The sequence below is a fragment of the Eulemur rufifrons genome, chromosome 19 (genome assembly GCF_041146395.1).
Source record: "Eulemur rufifrons isolate Redbay chromosome 19, OSU_ERuf_1, whole genome shotgun sequence".
NCBI lineage: Eukaryota > Metazoa > Chordata > Mammalia > Primates > Lemuridae > Eulemur > Eulemur rufifrons.
This window is the reverse complement of record NC_091001.1, coordinates 34,701,641-34,719,403: the sequence shown is the minus strand read 5'-3', so window position 1 is coordinate 34,719,403 and position 17,763 is coordinate 34,701,641.

Below are 17,763 nucleotides of genomic sequence, written 5' to 3'. Positions count from 1 at the left end.
ACTGCTCCAAGAACAAGACTGTAAGACATTCCTTTTTTGATCCTAACTATGTAAAAGAGAGTAAAAGAGAGAGAGGAAAAAGCCTTCTTTGACAATTCCTGACAAGTTCAATCTCACAGGGATGTGAGACTGAGATAAATACCATCTACATGGCTCTAAATAACTCTAGCCAAAAACTTAAGTCAAATAAATTTCAGGTTTGCAGTGCATCTAGGTGGCTTGTAGAAGCAAACCATCTCTGATATCTCTGACAACTTCTGAAGATTCCTTAATCTGGGTCCAAAATAATTCCCATAAATGATCCATCAAAGAAATTAGCTTATAGGGAAATCATAAAACATTTGAGGAAACAAGACATGAAGAGCAAAGGTCAGGAAAGTAACTCATTGCAGAATTAGAATCAAAACTTTTACAGAGAATAGAATTAACATTTTAAAAATATAAATATTTAATATGTTGATTATTATAGAGAAGTTATCAAAAGTATGAGAAGACAAAGCCAGGAAAATTTGAAGAAGAACCAAATAGAGCATTTCAAAATAAAAATTTTCATAAGTAAATTTAAAATGCAATGAAGAAAAAAAAAACTACAACAGATTTTAAATGCCACAAATGGAAAATTAGTGAGCTGTCAGGTGTATCTAAAGGATTATTACAGGATGCAGTGCAGACAGATTAAGAATGGAAATACGGAGATATGAAAAAGAGGTAAGCAGATATAGGGGTTGGGTGGAAGGATCTAAGATATATCTAATAGAATTCCATAAAGTGAGGAGGGATAGAAAAGGGGAAAATTATTAATGGGTGAGAATTTTGCAGAACTGATAAGAGATTCCAATTCTCAAATTTAGAAAGTCTCCCACACAAATAAACAAAATGACAAAAACCCATATCTAAACACATCATACCAAAACAAGGACAATTAGTATGGCAACTGACTTCTCAAAGCAGCGATGAATGCCAGAACTTAATGAAACAATATCTATGAAGCAATGAGAAAAACTGATTGTCAACCTTGAATAGTATATATAGAAAAACTATGTTTCATGAATTAATGTGAATCAAAATGTACACAAGTTAACAAAAATTGATGAATTTTATTTACAAAAGGTTCTCATTAAAGAAAATTCTCAAGGATATACCTCAGGAAGAATAAAAATGATAGTAGATAGGAAATACAGGAAGGAAAAAAGAAAAGAGAAAGGCTAAACTATTAAACATGGATAAATCTGATATATATTGACTATAAAACAATAGCACTGTTCAAGTAATGAGAAAAAGAACAAAGCTGAATAGCATACCAGACATCAATTGTATATAGTTGTGGCAGAGAGCAGGAGTTAGTGATTCTGAGGTCCACGTATTTTTCAGAAGAGGGGCACAGATACTGCTACAATTATTAAAATTTATAAAGTAGCTTCTAAAAGAACAGAAGCATAGAGTAACAAAGTAATAAAGAAACATGAACAAAATGTAGCAGTCCTAAAAGTATGTTAGAAATGAGAAATCATAGAGAAGACATAAAAATAAGAAAAAATAGAAGCCACAAACTACTCTGATAGAAATTTAATCTAAATATTTCTCTGAAGTTATGTTAAATATTTTTTGGCAAAATGTTTCCATTATAATAAAAAATTGTCAGATTTGAATTTTAAAATTCCAACGTAATTAAAGGATGAAAATAGTCAAATCAAGCCAAAAATTAATCCAAAGAAAGATGATATGACTACCTTAATATCAGATAAAACAGACTTTAAGAAAATAAATTGAAGAAAATATATTCCAATAAAATTTTCACAACTAGGAATATATGTAAATGTTGAGAGAGCTACAAAGAAACTTTATCATTTCCACCATTTAACTAGAAGATTTTCACACATTTATGTCAGCACCTGAGGTTTTATCAAACAAAAACTCAGTGAGGCACAGGAGATTTGGACTACACTACCAAAAACCATGATTTAGCATCTGGTAGAAATATGTAAAGTTCGTCATCCAATAATGGGAAATTTTATATCCATTTCCATCTAAAAATGGAACATAAATATTGATTATACTATATCATGAAGCAAATCTAAACACATTTTTAAGTTTCATCATTATGCAATGAATGTTTTCTAAAATGAAAAATTAGATATCTATTATAAAATATTTAAAATAAATTAGTATTAAACATTTAAAACTATACTCAGTAATAAGACATGGATATGAAAAGAAATAATCATGTAAATATAAAATACTCAGAAATATATACCAAAATTTAAATAATAATAGAGGAAGATTTCAAAGCCCAGCTTTCAGTAATGGGTATAACTACACAGAATATCAACAAGGAAAAGAAAAACTGGAAAAGCACCATATCCAACTAGACCTTATAGGCATCTACAGAGCAGCCCACCCCAGTGTCGACAGAACGTGCAATCTTCTCAACTGGACATGGAACGTTCTCAAGTATGACTCATATGTTAGATCTTAAAGCAAGTCTCAACGAATTTAAAAGGACTAAAATAATACTATGTTCTCTAACCACAATGAAATGAAATTACAAATAAGTAACAGAAGGATATTTGGGAAATCAAACAGCACACTCCAAAATAAACAAATTTCACGTGATTACTGAGAGCATTGGGGATCCAGGGGCTGCTTGCTGGACACGGATAGGAAGAGACATGGGAAAGAGTACACACTGCACGTACAGGGGAGAACGAGCCCTTTTACCGTAGGGAGAACTGTGAAGTGTATGGCGTCCAACTGAAGTTTGCATTTAACTGCCTATGAAACAAATAAATTAGAATAAATTATCCAATATATGAAAACAAAGAAACAAACAACACCCTATTCTCTATTTATGTATTCATTTTTTAGTGGGTAAAGACAGTCAGTGTTTCAATGGTAAGCATGTAAGTTAAAGGCAGAAATTTTTATCTTGTTTCTCCAGTTTATGGGAATTTCACATAAGATTTGAAATTTTATTGATATGAATATGATGTGAAGTATAACTTTTAGCTAAACTTACTATATATAAAATTGAAAAGTTTACTTTCCATTTAGAGAAAACATGTTGAAAAATAAAATTGGCATTGTTAGTACAGACTTCTGAAATACCCTAACTGGCATTCTTCTTAAAAAGGAATGTGAAATAAGTGAACTGACTTCTTTCTTAGAAAATTAAAGTTCATAAAGATCTTTCTAAAATGCTGTATTTATAAACATAGTTTCTTAAGCCAAGTACGTGCTTACAACTCATCTTTTAAATATTGTCTTGTGAGAGATGTGTTTTTCAAGTAATTGAATTACAGCACAGAATTAGACCTCCAATTGAAACATATTGTCATGCATTTCTGAGATGTGAAAGAAAATACATATAATTTTATGGGCCAGTAGCTCTGTGTGTGTGCATGGAGGCACATATGTATGTGTGCGTGTTTGTGTGTATGTCCACATGCATGTTCATGCCCAGTTATATTTGATACTGTGTTCTTTTTTAATTCAGAGTAAAATCAAGATTTAGCTTGTGATGGGTGTAACCTTCTCTTGAATCACAGTGAAAGGCCAGGGGAAATTGCTAGGCACTTGTTTCTGTTGCTCCTTTGAAGTCTAGACTCTTAGTTCCAGCCAGTGTCAACCTTAATGAGAATGGATCAGGAACAACTCGAACCCCTGTGACTTTGCTTTAAGAGATGGTAATTTTCCATAGATCCTGGCTGAACAGGTGCTCTTCTCCCTACTAAATAATGAGGCTTACTGAGTACAATAATAATTTTTTTTAAAAAACCCTCTTTCCTCAACATAAAGAATCAATTAGTAATAGGGTCAGTAACTTAAAGCCAAAGAATGCAATTGCAAATAATATGCTGCTCTATCAGTGGTGGTACCACAAGGTTGGGCTTTCTCCAGGGTATTAAAAGCAGTGTACAAGAACCTATACATGTATGTATTAAAAGAAGATAGCAATAGTGGGAAATAGGAGAAAATATGACTTGAAAGAGAAAGTGTATGTCTTCAAATAAACAGCCAAATACAAGTATCCATGACCTGAGTAGTAAAAGCCTGGTAATGGGCCTTGAACAAGTTACAGTGGGATCCCAGAATCTTCCGCAGCATACACAGGTGGGAGCAGGGAGGAGAGGAGAGGCATATGGACACTCGAGGACACAAAGACAGGGCTAAGATTACCCAGCCACGCCCGGCTAAAGTGCCAACATTATAGTCAATTATCAAACAACAATAATACCTACAAGTTGTACGTGTAGCTTCTTATGTTTTGCATAAATACACAAAGGAGAAACAAAAAACCTAATGATTTATTTAACAAAATAGCCAGTAATTCTCTCGTGTTAAAAATCCCAGTTAAAGAATTATAATCACATGTGATCTGAAATAACAAGTGTCTGTCAGACTTTCAATTGTCTAGTTTTAGGACTAGATCCCAGATAGAGATGAACTATGCCTGCTTTTCAAAACAGGGTAAGGTGACCCTATGAGCAACCCCCAGATGTGGTAAGTTTAATGGCACTCTCCAAATCCCCAAATTAATTAAAATTTCTACAGTTCATACACTTCTCAATATGCATATTAAAGATGTATGTTGATACATGCATCAAATTAATTATTGACAAAGGCATCTTTAATTGAATATAATAATAAACTGTTATTTTATACATAACATAAATTTTTATAAATATATGTCATAACTTTTATATAATAGACAAATAAGCAACCAAAAAGTGTCCTGTTTTAAATTCCCTGTATCTATTAAAAAGCAAAAATGTATTCGAATTTTAAAAGCAAATCAAGTTCTGGGAGAGTACTTACTCTCTGCTTTTTTATTATTCTAACTAGACTGTTTGATTTTTCTAAATATTCAGTCATAATATTTTCATTAATGTAAGAACAGAGACAACTTATCTCTGATAATTATTTTTAAAAAGAAAATTCATCAAGGTGCAAATTAATTAAGCCAATTTTTTAGTGTTCTTAAATATTGGAAAAATTATGTCAAAGAATCTCTGTAAAGGCATAGGCCACAAAAAGTGAATTAGCTCATTATTTTTCTAAATTGAGTATTGTTGTAACAATTTAAGAGAACCATTTACTGTTAAATATTACTTAGATGTCCTGAAAAGTTAATATTCTGAATCTAACTAAAAAATGTAATTTGCTGTGTTACAGGATGGCTGTTAACAGAGTGGACTTAATGTGTAGGTGAGAATCACGGTTATCTATTCTCTGTCCCTTCCTTTTATAACTTTCACCTTCAAACAAACAGATGTCCATAGGACTTACATTCCATCAAGGTCTTGGTGAACAAAAGCCCACACTGTGGGATTTGAAACTCCCACTGCCCCTAGAGCTGGTAATACGTCAGAGAAAGCCCAGGCACCTGGGGCGCACGGAGCCACAGGGCGCCCACTGTCCATGGTCCCTGAGCTCCCCTCACCGCACTGGGCTCGGGTTCCTGGCTTTCCGCTCAGGCCCTGACTTGGGACTGCAATTCCGTCCTGACCTGAAACACAGCTGACTGAATCCCAGAGCTCCTTGCCAAGTCCCTGCCAATGTCTTCACTCTAAAGGCTGTCCCTGGCTTTTGAAATGCTTTAGCTTAATTCGTGTGGACCTCCTGATCTGTGATCTCAGACCGTGTCTGATTTCCCTCCCACTGCTGCCCAGAAACTTCTGCCACTGTGTTCCCACCATCCTCTTGGTACTGGTGCTTACTCCATCTGGGTAAGCCTGGGGTTAGCTCTGGCCTTTGAATAGGAAAACCTCTTGTAAGGTCTCCCAGCTCCTGTGCACGTTGTGCTGACTTCCTCATACCTCCCATAACTGACTACCCAGAACTGGGTTCATGTCGATTACGGTCCTTAACTGACATGACAGGTGGAATATTTGAAGAGTGATATTTTTCAAAGATTGGCCTTACTGTCACCCATATCTCAATAAACTACCTACGTTACTGAAATTCTGGTCATAGATTAAGGCAACATTTTTGGATCTATTCCAAAAGTGTTAACTTAAAGAAAGGAAATAGTTATTAGCATCCGTTAGCACATTTAGCAGTGTCCTAAAAAAATAAGACACAAGGCATGAACAATTTTATTTGTTCATTTCAAATACAAATCTTGACTATCTGCTAGATGCAAGCCTCTGGGCTAGAGGCAGTACAGAGAAAGTTGATTAGGTGTGATCACAGAATAAGCCGAAGCTTGATACAACATGTGTTCGGTAAAGTGTACAAATATTAAGGATGCCATGAGATGAATTTTTACACACATCTTTACCTGCATAACTGTCTCCAAGAACAAGGTAGAGATATTCGCAGGACACCAGAAAGCTCACTCTTATGACTTCCTGGTCAGTACTCATCTCCTCCCTTAGAGGTAACCTTTGTTTTTATTTCTATCACCATAAATGTATTTTGCCTGTTTGGGGGCTTCTTAAATGGAATTATTCAATAGATATTCTTTTGTGTCTGGCTTCTTTTACTCAACATTGCCTGTCTATGAAATTCATTCATGTTGCTGTGCACTTTTCCGTTATATGGATATGCCACAATTTATCTATTTTACTTTTGATAGATATTTGGGTTATTTCCAGTTTGGTACCATTATTTAATATAAATAAAGTTGCTATGCATAGTCTTATAAATGTCATTCAGATACATACTTCTGTTTGGCTTTTTCAGGACTGACAAGAAAATTATGTAGGTCTTCTTTTAAAATACCCATGCATTTATTCTACCCTTATTTGGGAGAGTAGACCCAATTATTGTGAGGCAACATGTTACAAATTAAGATTAATGTTTAATCCACATTTATCTCAAAGAGCTCAACCTAATAGATAAGACAGACACCTAAAACACAAATTGCTTCCTCCCTCCCTCCCTTCCTTCTTTCTTCTTTCCTTCTTTTCTCCTTAATCACTTGAAAGTAAGCTGCAGAGATCCCGTCCCCTTGCCCCAACAACCTTAGCTTGTATCTCCTAAAAACAAGAACATTCTTTTACATATCACACTGCAGTTACACATTTCAGAAAATTTACCCTAGATGCAATACTATTATCTAAGGTGCAGTCCACTCTCAAATGTTGCTGATTATCCCAATACCGCCCCTTACAGAAACCCTTCCCATGTGCCCTATTTTTTTCTTTCTAGGAGGCAAGCACATATCACAGAGCTCTTCAGCCTTTCTTTGTCTTTGTGGACATTGGCAAATTTTTTTTTTTAAAGAAAGTATAAGGTCGTTGTGTTTTAGAATGTCCATCATGGGTTTGTCTGATTTTGTGTTATGGCCCCATTTAAGTCATGCATTTTGGGCAAGAATATTTCAATGTAATGCAGTGTCTTTTCCAGTGAATCAGACCAGATGGCATCTGATATCACTAACACTGATGTCATTAACTGATAATTAACATTATTGGTAAAGTTAATTTTGCCCTCTTGGTTAAGGGAATGTCCAGTAGATAATATGTATAATGATATACTGTTTAAAGACAGAGTGGAAAAAAATTCTGTGTTAGTAAAAATACTTCATCTCCAGTCCTTTCTTACAATGAAAATTTGAAAAAGAAGGTGACAAATAAATAAGAAAAACCATGCTTCCCAAATAGATAACTACTGTTAACATTCTGGTGTAAAGATATATCCTTCAGTTTTTTTTCTTAATGGTAACACAGATATACCTATAGATTTTTAGCTTTTACAAAAATAAGATCACATTTGATGAAATTAGTTTTCTAAATATTTATGGCAAACATATTTCCAAGTAATAATTAAACTTCTCAATATTACCTTGATCCTTCATAATATTTCATGTGTTTTACTTTTATCTTCAGAATACAGAATAAATATATTAAAAAGGAAGAAATTTGAGACATAATTTATAAATCACATTTAAAAATGTGTCTTTTTTGTTGTTATTTGCTTGGACTTCCTTGTCCACACATCCTTTTCATCTTTCACTGGGGATTTAATTAGATCTTCACCAAATCTTTAACTTTCCTTTGATGAATCAGTTATTCTGGAGGTGTCAACTGGTCGATTAAAAGTATAAAAAAGATGAGACTAAAAGGGAGAGAGGAAACATGATGTTAGCTAAGAAGCATTAAAATGCTTTTCAATGGAAAATATTTTTTTCTTAGTAACAAACATTTTGTCATGTTTGGTGCTATCAGGAGGACATGGTGAGATGCTCCATGTCACCATGTGTGTGTGTTCATCCTTTCTTCCTTCCTATGTGATAATATCTAGAGAATATCATGAACACAGTGCCAAGCTTGTAGTTAATTCAAAAAGTAAAGAAAAATATTAGTGTCAAACAGACAGTATCAATGGAATGTAGAGTTTGGTGGAAAAAAATAGCAAATCCTGACAGCTGCTAGAATGCCTTTGCAGAGTGCCCAGTAATCTGACACGTGAGAGCCTGGCTAACAGGGAACGAAGAAATGGACAGTAAAACTATTAATACTTCAACTCAGAGTGGTTGAAGGTGGATGTAATTAGAGGTGAGAGGAGAGCAAGCCAAAATGTTACGAATATTGCTCCAGAAATTTGGCACTTTTAAAGGAAAATTGATTCAAAAGAAACATTTTATAGTAAGTAGAAAATGCATAAGCCCACCCTAGAATTCCTAGCAAGACTGGGAATGACTCAAGCCTCCTGAAACATAGAGGATGGAGTTTGAGACAATTTTATGGACTCTAAAAGTATGGGCTACCTTAGTTGATGCCCAAATTGTAAGGGAAAATAGCGTGTGAGTAGAAGTCTGAGTAAAGAAGGACCAGGTTGCTTTTACTGCCAATTCTTTCGCCAATTAGGTAAATGCTCAGGGGAGAAAATGCTACATCTTTTCCTCAATTGTTCCATCTACAAAGTAGACATAAGACCTGACTCATCTAACCTACAGAATCATCTAAAGATCAACTGAGTACATATAGAAAAGTGTGAAATCTCTTTAGAATGAAAGACATTTAGGGTTGACAGACTGAGAATCAGTGGCTGTATGTCTATGCTTTGATATGGTTTGTAAACTCTATGTCTCTATAGCCAACTGTTTTCTGTTCTTACTCACATGAAGGCAGGCTCAAAATCAGCATGCATGAAAGGAATTCATTTTCCTACCCCTTGGTCTGTATGGTGATGACAACACCCTTCATCTAATTGTTCAGTGCAGAAACCCAGAACTCTAACTACACTCACCTCCTTACTCCACACCTAAGTAGTTGCCACAATCAATTGCACTTGCCCAATCTGTGTACTTCTCTTCAGCCCAATTTTCACGAACTTTCTTAAGTACTGTGACTCCTGCACCTTGAATAATGTTTCTGTTGATCATGATGATCATGATGATGACAGTAATAAAAAAATGTTTGTGCCAAACACAAGAGCAAGCACTTTCCACATATTAACTCAATGAATCCCCACAAAACTCTACTATATTGATACACAATTTTCTCCATTTTCCTAATGAAGAAACCAAAGCACAGAGATATTAATTAAATAATTTTCTCAATTTTAAGCACTTAGTAAATGATGGGTCTTAGGCTTAGGTCTGGGCGACCTAACGGTAGATCTCATGCTGGCAGGCACCACATTATAATTAGGATGGCTTCCTTTGCTCTTCTTATCCCTTCGAACTATTTTTCACACGAAAGCTAGAATATTATAACCACTTTCTCTAGCTCTCAAAGTAAAAATGCAAATTCCTCAGTAAGGCACAAAAGATACAGGTCTAGCTGAGGCCTCTAACCTAATCCCTTGGCTACATCCCATCAGGCTCTACTTCTATTGGACTGCTTTCTTTTCTCTAAACACCACTGTGTGTTATCTTGCCTCTAGCAAGCCACTGCACCTTCTTTTTCATCCCTTCGGAGCACATCCTTCAACAATTTTACTTGGCTAATTTCTGCTCATTCTTCAAGTAGCTGTTATGTCAGTCTTCCTCTGGCAAATGCATCCTGAAGCTCTTCCAGGACAGTTGTAAGTATTCTTCCAGTGGATTCCTATAGCATCTAGTGTTCTCTCCCAATTAATTCTGTGTTACAATCACCTGCTTGCTTTACTGTATCTTCCAAATGACTGTAAGCTCCTTGATGGCCAAGCACATGTGTTATTTAATTTTTTACCCCAGTCACTTCTACCATATGGAATGCACTCAATTAGGGGTTCACAACATGGAGTTGTTGTATGAACTTTAGGAGTTCAATTAATTCCCATGAAATTTTATACCAAATGGTGTAAGCATATGGATATGTCCTTTCTGGGATATGGGAAACGATCACATTCTATGACTTGCCACCGGACTAGGGTGTGTTTGTAGGTAAAAAAAAAAATTGGAGATCCTCTAATAGCCTTTCTATAGCACCTAGAAGAAGCCCATGACTTCCCAACATTTTCCAGGGTCTGCTTTTCCTATAACATCAACATCTCTCCACCTTGTATATGGCAAGCTGGACATGCTTTCTGATTCCATGGTTCCTTTCACATTAGGAATTGAGGACTATGATCAGAAAACCCAAATCATAAAAGTTATCATATAAATTAAATGTCACCATTGAGCCTGGCCAGAAAATATTAATAGAATTATTTTAGTCAATGGAGTATTCAATTAATGGAGGGCAACAGCAAGTGAGATGTGATTATATGGTGATGAGATGGACTTCTGTGAATGGTTTTGTTAGCAGCCTCCACGTGGAGGTTTTTCCAGGTTCTTGGTGATCATTGGGAGAAAAGAATTTCAGGACTCACCATGTAAGCCACACAAGCAACAGCTTTATTTATTTATTTGAAAGCAAAAGTACACTCTCAAGACAGAGAGCAGGAAGGTTAGAAAAGAGCAACTGCACTGGGAGGAAATGTATTTTGGTTTTTTGAAGTCTTACTAACTGAGGGGAAGAATATTGAAAGCTAAGGGGTTGGCTTTTACTAAGAATTTGTTAGTAATTCCTAGAATCAGGTTCCCTCCCATTTTCATACTTTATATGATTGTTTGGAACTGTTGTGGTGATTTTAAGGGTGGAGATATTGTAATGATTTTGTACTTAGCCAAAGTTCATGTAAGGTGACAGAGGTAGCTGACAAGTTGGTTGAAGCCAATTCTTGCCTGTGGTTTTTGGCCCCCTAGTTAGATTCAGCCTCGGGTTGTTTTCTTAACACCTGCACCCACTCTGCAAGCCCCAGCATCCTGTCTCTGTCCTGTCTCCTAGTCTCCTACTCTAACAGTCTGTGGATGGAATTAGCCTTATCACTATAGAATTGCAATTATATATGGATTTTCAGGCTTCAAAGAAGCAGGATAGGATAAAAAGCATACTTCTGAGCAGAATCTAATCTCTGATGATTTGGCAAGATCTCCCAGTGCTTTGGGGTCAGTGTGAAAAGCATTCATCATTGCCATGGCTCTACAAGTAATACAGATTTCTGGTTGAAGGGTCAGTTTTTATTCTTCTCATTTAGGCCTTGTATATGGTTGTCAGGAAAAGAGACAGTGGTGTTAAAAACATTTAGTGGATGACTTCAAGGAGAATAAAGGAAATCTGTGTTTATTGACTGTGGTAGCTGAATTGTTTTCTCTTCTTTCACATGTATTAACCTTCCACCCTCTTTCTGTGGTCTCATAATGAATTCATTATTACATTTTTTAATGATAAAAGTGTTTGGACCAAGTGTTTCATTAAAAGGACAAGCCCAAGCAGGTCCTAAGCACAAAGCTCTATAGAGCAGCAAGTTCATGTTCACAGGAATTCTTATGTCCTTTGTGTCAAACAGAAAGATAATGACACCTTTGTCATTTTTCAACCTCGTTGGGGCTGGGGAGGTATGAGAAATAGAAAGAAAATACGAGAAGTGAGGACTGCCCTTTCAAGACAATCTGTGGGGATCTTGGAGCGAGCATTATATTCAGTTTAGCATTAATCAGTCTTCTCAAACACCTTGTGATTAATTCTGCATAATAATAGAAGTGTCAAAGAAATCCAGGACTAGAAACGCATTTGAATCAGAAATGTGCAGCTCACAAAGAACTCAAGCTGTCTTTAGTAACTTAAGACCTACCTTCCTAACTGCCTGATGGTCATCCAAAAGGTTGTTAAATTGATCATGACACAAAGGAAATTTATCATCTTCATCCTGGGTTGGACCCTCCTCTTCTACTTCATTTTACTCCATGGGAAAGAATTAATCAACTCATCTTCTGAGTCGCTTAAGTCACCTCTATACTTTTAGTGCACTGATACTTTGTTGTACTGCTCACCTTGTCACATATATACCATTGTGTATACTATACAGTACATGCAGTCTCTGCACTGTATAGTACAGATTACGTGTTAGTCTGTCTCAGGACAGTCTGCTCTCAGACTGAACCCTCCGAGAGCAAGGTCTTCCATTTCTGCAGCCACATGTCTTGCACAGAGATGATCTTTAGATAATATTTAAAAACATGCATAACTAAGATGTACTAAAAATTATGTGTCAGACACCAATCTAAGCATGTTACATGTACTAACTCACCTATTGTGTATAACAGCCCTATGAAATAGGCACAATTATTGTCCTTTCACAGGTGAAAAAACTGAAGCGCAGAAAGTTTTATTAACTTTCTTAGGACTATATACCTAGTAGCGGAGGAGCCAGAATTCACATCCAAATGGTCTGCTCCATCTCTCCATAATATTCTTAATACACTTCATAATATTTCATTGTGTGTCATGTAATGGTTTCCACGTTATTTAACATTTTCACCCCTTCTGCCCCCCAAAAGAAGAATGCTATATTCAATAGCTCTGGAATCACCACTGATTGGATCACCACCCATTGCTCCTGTTAGCCGAGAGTCTCAGCTCTCTCCTCAACTGAGTGCTGAGCTCACAAACGAGGTGAGCATCTTTCACCTAAATTGTGACAGATTATCCTGTCTGATAACACCTTACTTCACTTCCAATATTGGAGTTTTGCCCTGGACCCTAACTCACTGGAAACTATAATGAAAACAGAAACAATTAAAATAATAGAAAGAGCTGTATAAATTCCAAATCAGAAATGAAAAAGATATAAAACAACAATAAAACCTCAATCAAGCCTCCCAAATGAAAAAAATATATAACAACATAATAATCAAATGGAAAGCAAAGAAAAACAGATAAAAATTCCAAATATATAAGTAATCATAGTAAACATAAATGAGCATGCTCTCGATGAACAATAGTAATTGTCATATTTTTTAAAATCTCTAGTCGTATATAGTTGTATACTATACTATTATACTATAGTATTTCAAAGAGATAAATGCTCACCACAGGAACCTTCAGATTAAAAGATCTGTGTTTGGCAAAAGAAAAAACAGCACTATTAGGGAAAGAGGATAGTTACAGATAAGAGGTTACTGTGGACTGAATTATGTCCCCACAGAATTTATATGCAGAAGCCCTCATCCCCAATGTGACAGTTTTGGGAGATGCGACCTTTGGAAGGTGATTAGGTTAGAATGAGGTGATGAGGGCCAGGCCCTCAGGATGGGGCAGTGCCCTATAAGAAAAGACACCAGAGAGCTCTCTACTGACCCCATGGGAGCACACAGGGAGGAGGTGGCCACTTGCAAGCCAGGAAGAGATGCCCCTAGAACCCTAGGACCAGACCACACTGGCACCCTGACCCAGAATATCCAGCTTCCTGAACTGTGAGACCTAAATTTCTGTTGTTTAAGCTATACTGTCCATGGTATTTCTTTTTATGTCAGCCCAAGCTAGTCCAGAGGCTCCATGTCTCAAGAAGATATAAAAATTCCTTCTAACATGGTCTCAAAATGGGTAAAATGCATAAAATAAAAATTGACAGAAAACCAGGAGAGAATTGAAAAATATACTACCTTTATGGGAGATATCTCTCCAGTAGGCAAAAAATATTAGTGAGGGTATGTTGAAAAGAGCCTCAACAATGTTAGTCTAAAAAGCACGTACTATTAGTGAGTGAAATCACATTTGATTATGCACACAAGGAACATCAGAATAAGATGACGAAGCACTAGCCATAAAGCAAGCCCCACACATCAAAAATCACAGCTCACCCTCTTATCTAAATTCGTTGTTCTGTAGGTCATAACCCTCACAGAAAGAATTTTAAAAAGGCAATAAAATACAAAATGTGTAAGAATTGGAAAGGAACAAAAAAAACTATCATTATTCACAGATCCTGTCTCTTAAAATAGCTACGAGAACTGATAGGAAAAAATGAAACAATAAGAAAATTTGGAAATTTTGCTAGATATATGGTGTGTATGTGTGTATATATATATATTTTTCAATCAATAGCATTTCTATATCCTAAGAACAAAAAGAAATGTAATTTTTCAGAAGATATCATTTATAATACTAAAAATGTATGTAAAAAATGAGGAATAAGTTATATAAAGAAGTGTATTACTTAGATAAATAAAAGTTAAGGGCTTTATTGAAATAAATTAAACTAGATTTAAATAAACAGAGCAAGATGGCATTTCTAGAGATAGAAAAATGCCCTAGTCAATTATCCTCAAATTAATGTGGAAAATCGATGTAAATCCAATCAAAATTCCAATAGAGTTTTTCTTGAATTTTCTGAAATTTGACATACTCATTCTAAAATGCATGTGGAAGAGCACAGCACATGAATAAGAATAGCTATGAAAATTTTGAGGGAAATCAATACAGTCACGGGGGTGTCCCACAGATAGAGGCTCTTACAGCGAAACAACAGTAAGCACGATGAGAAACTCTTGCTGCAGGAATGATGGGTAGGGCAGGAACAGAACGGAGGGACCGGAAACATACCTAGACCTTTACAGCACGTGTCAGGTGCAGAGCAGTCACTACCTGTCCTGGAGAGAAGACAGACCATCAACAAAAGGAGCTGGGGCACTTGTTTATTGATTATATGTGGCCAAATTAGGAACTGGATCCCTCATTTACAAAATAAACTAAAAGAAATTTTATATGAAGAGTCAAACCTGAAAACTTTAAAAAAGTTGGTTTTTTAAACATTAAGAAAAATAATGATAAATTTGATCACATAAAAAGAAAACCGTCTATTTATCAATAGCAGTATAAAATGTGTTTTTGAGAGAGTGAGAGAGACAGACACGGAGATAGAAGAGAAAAAGGAGGAGATACAGACCGCAATACTGTATCACATATAGTTGGCAAGGAATCAATATCTGGTATATATTTTAAAAATCTACAAAACAATAAAGGCAATATAAATAATCTAATAGGAAACTGGGCAACATTAATAGAAGAGGTAACCAGAAAGATCAAATAAAAATTTTAAAAATTCTTAATCTCTCAACTACTCAGAGAAGTGAAACTAAAATCTAGGGAAATAAAATCTTATGCCCATAAGATAAGTAGCAATTAAATTATCTGATAATGATAAGGACTGGTAAAGCTAGAAAGGAACAGCAACTCTTACACACAGTTAGTGGCAGTAAAATTAGGTACCATAATTTTGCAGAGGTGTTTTGTCTAAAAACTAAGTCAACAGTGGATGCATCTTTGACTTACCATTCCAACTCTTGTAATATACAAAAAATATATTCATAAGTGTACAGAAGGACACAGAGGAATTATAAAAGGGTCATTATATGCATTTTTAAAACATAGAAACTTCCTATATACCAGTTAAGAAGTGAATTATAAATAAATCGTGACATTTTTGTACAGTGATTATAATACAGCACTAAAAAAGCACAGACATACACCTATCCACAAATTGCACAAATAAAAATAAAGAGAATAATGAAAGTTTAAAAATACAAAGATTTAAAATATATGGAAGGTAAAGTATATCTATGAAAATCTGTAGCTAACATTATTCTTAAAGGTTAAATATTGAACCTTTTCCCTTAAGACTGGGGACAGGGCAAGAATGTCTACCTTCACCATTTGTATTCAACATGCATCACAGGACCTAGTTAGCATGATTATGAGAGAGGGGTGATGTGGGAAGAAAGGAAAGCAAGGGAGGGAAGGAAGAATGAAGGGAGGAAGGGAGGGAGGGGAAGGATGGAGTTTTGGGAGAAAGAGAAGGAGAGAGGAAAAGAAAGAAATAAGGAAAAAAGACAAGTAGGTGAGTAGTTGGTACAAAGTTTGGAAAGTAAAAAGTAAAGCATTCTTTATTTGTAGCTTACATGATTGTGTATACAGAAAATCTCAGGGAGTATATAAACCTGAAACTAACAGATGAATTTATCAAGGTCACAGGTTAAAAGACCAATATACAGAATGTTAATTTCATTTCTAGTATTAATAAATAATTGGAAAATTAGGTTTAAACATCACGATCGTTAATAACATCAAAAAGAATCCTTAGAAATAGATTGAACAAAAGATGTGTAAGACTTCTAAAAACATTGTTGAAAGAAATTTTTAAAAACCCAAATAAATGGAAATACAGACCTTATTTGTGTATTAAAAACTCAATATTGTTAAGGCATTAATTCTCTTCTAAATTGATCTATAGATTCAATGCAACTCTAGTCAAAATTACATCAGTCTTTTTTTAAAAATAGAAGTTGGCAAGCTAATTGCAAAATTTATACGGAAATGCAAATGACCTAAAATAGCAAGGCAATCATGAAGAAGATAAACAAAATTAGAGGACTAACACCCCTTGATTTCAAGACTTAGTCTAAAGTCACAGTAATAAAGAAAGTATGCTATTTGCAAAAGTATATAGATTGGTGGAAATGAGAAGTCTAGAAATAGACCCACACATATGTCATAGGTTATTCTAAAAAAGAAATGTGTCAAAGCAATTGAATGAGAAAAAGAAAGTTTTCTCAAAAGATGGTGCTGGAAAAACAGGATATGCATTATGTTCTATTTTAAAAACTTTATATTTATTAACTCATTTGAATCCTCACATAACCATATGAGGAAAATACTGATACTCTTTTCATTTTTACAGACAGGGAACTGAGGGCTCAGAGGGGTTAAATACTTCCCTGAAGTCACACAGCACACAAGTTGCAGAACCAGAAATAGAACTGAGGCAATGTGGAGAGTTCAAATCGAGTTAGGATGATACAGGATGGCTTACCATAAGAAGCTGCTTTTGATGTGAGAAAGACAAAAAGTATTCATTTAGGGGACAATTTTCCTTCATGATTTTCTCTGGTTCTTTTTCTGCCTTCTATTTTTCTGACTCGAAGGGATCCTCACTCCAGTTATCTGCCATTCAAGAGGTCTTGCTCTTTGCCAGGCTTTACTACCTCTTGAATAGGAGGTTACTAGAGAGAGAGGAACCCTTTGAGCCAGAAAAATATGAACCACAATTCACCCAATATAAAACAAATAATTTGAATAGCTCTATAACTATTAGGGAAATTGGATTTGTAATTTATCTCCACAAAGGAAATCTCTAGGCCCAAATGTTTTCACTGGAAAAGTCTACCAAGCATGCAAAGAATTAACATGAAATCTACATAATCTTATCCAGAAAATAGATCACTCTGATTTTTCACAGTGCTGGGAGTTCTAGCCAGTGCAATAAGGCAAGAAGAGGAAATAAAAAATAGATCAGGAAGGAGGAATAAAAAGCAAAAAAACCTCTCAAAACCAATAAGTGAGCTTAGCAAGTGTACAGGGTACAAGATAAATATTTTTAAAATCAATTGTATTTATGTATTATATATTTTATGTTATATATTTACACATAATATATTATGTTATATATTTTATTACATATTTTTATATTATATATATTATCAATATACATGGACATAAATGTTTTAAAAAT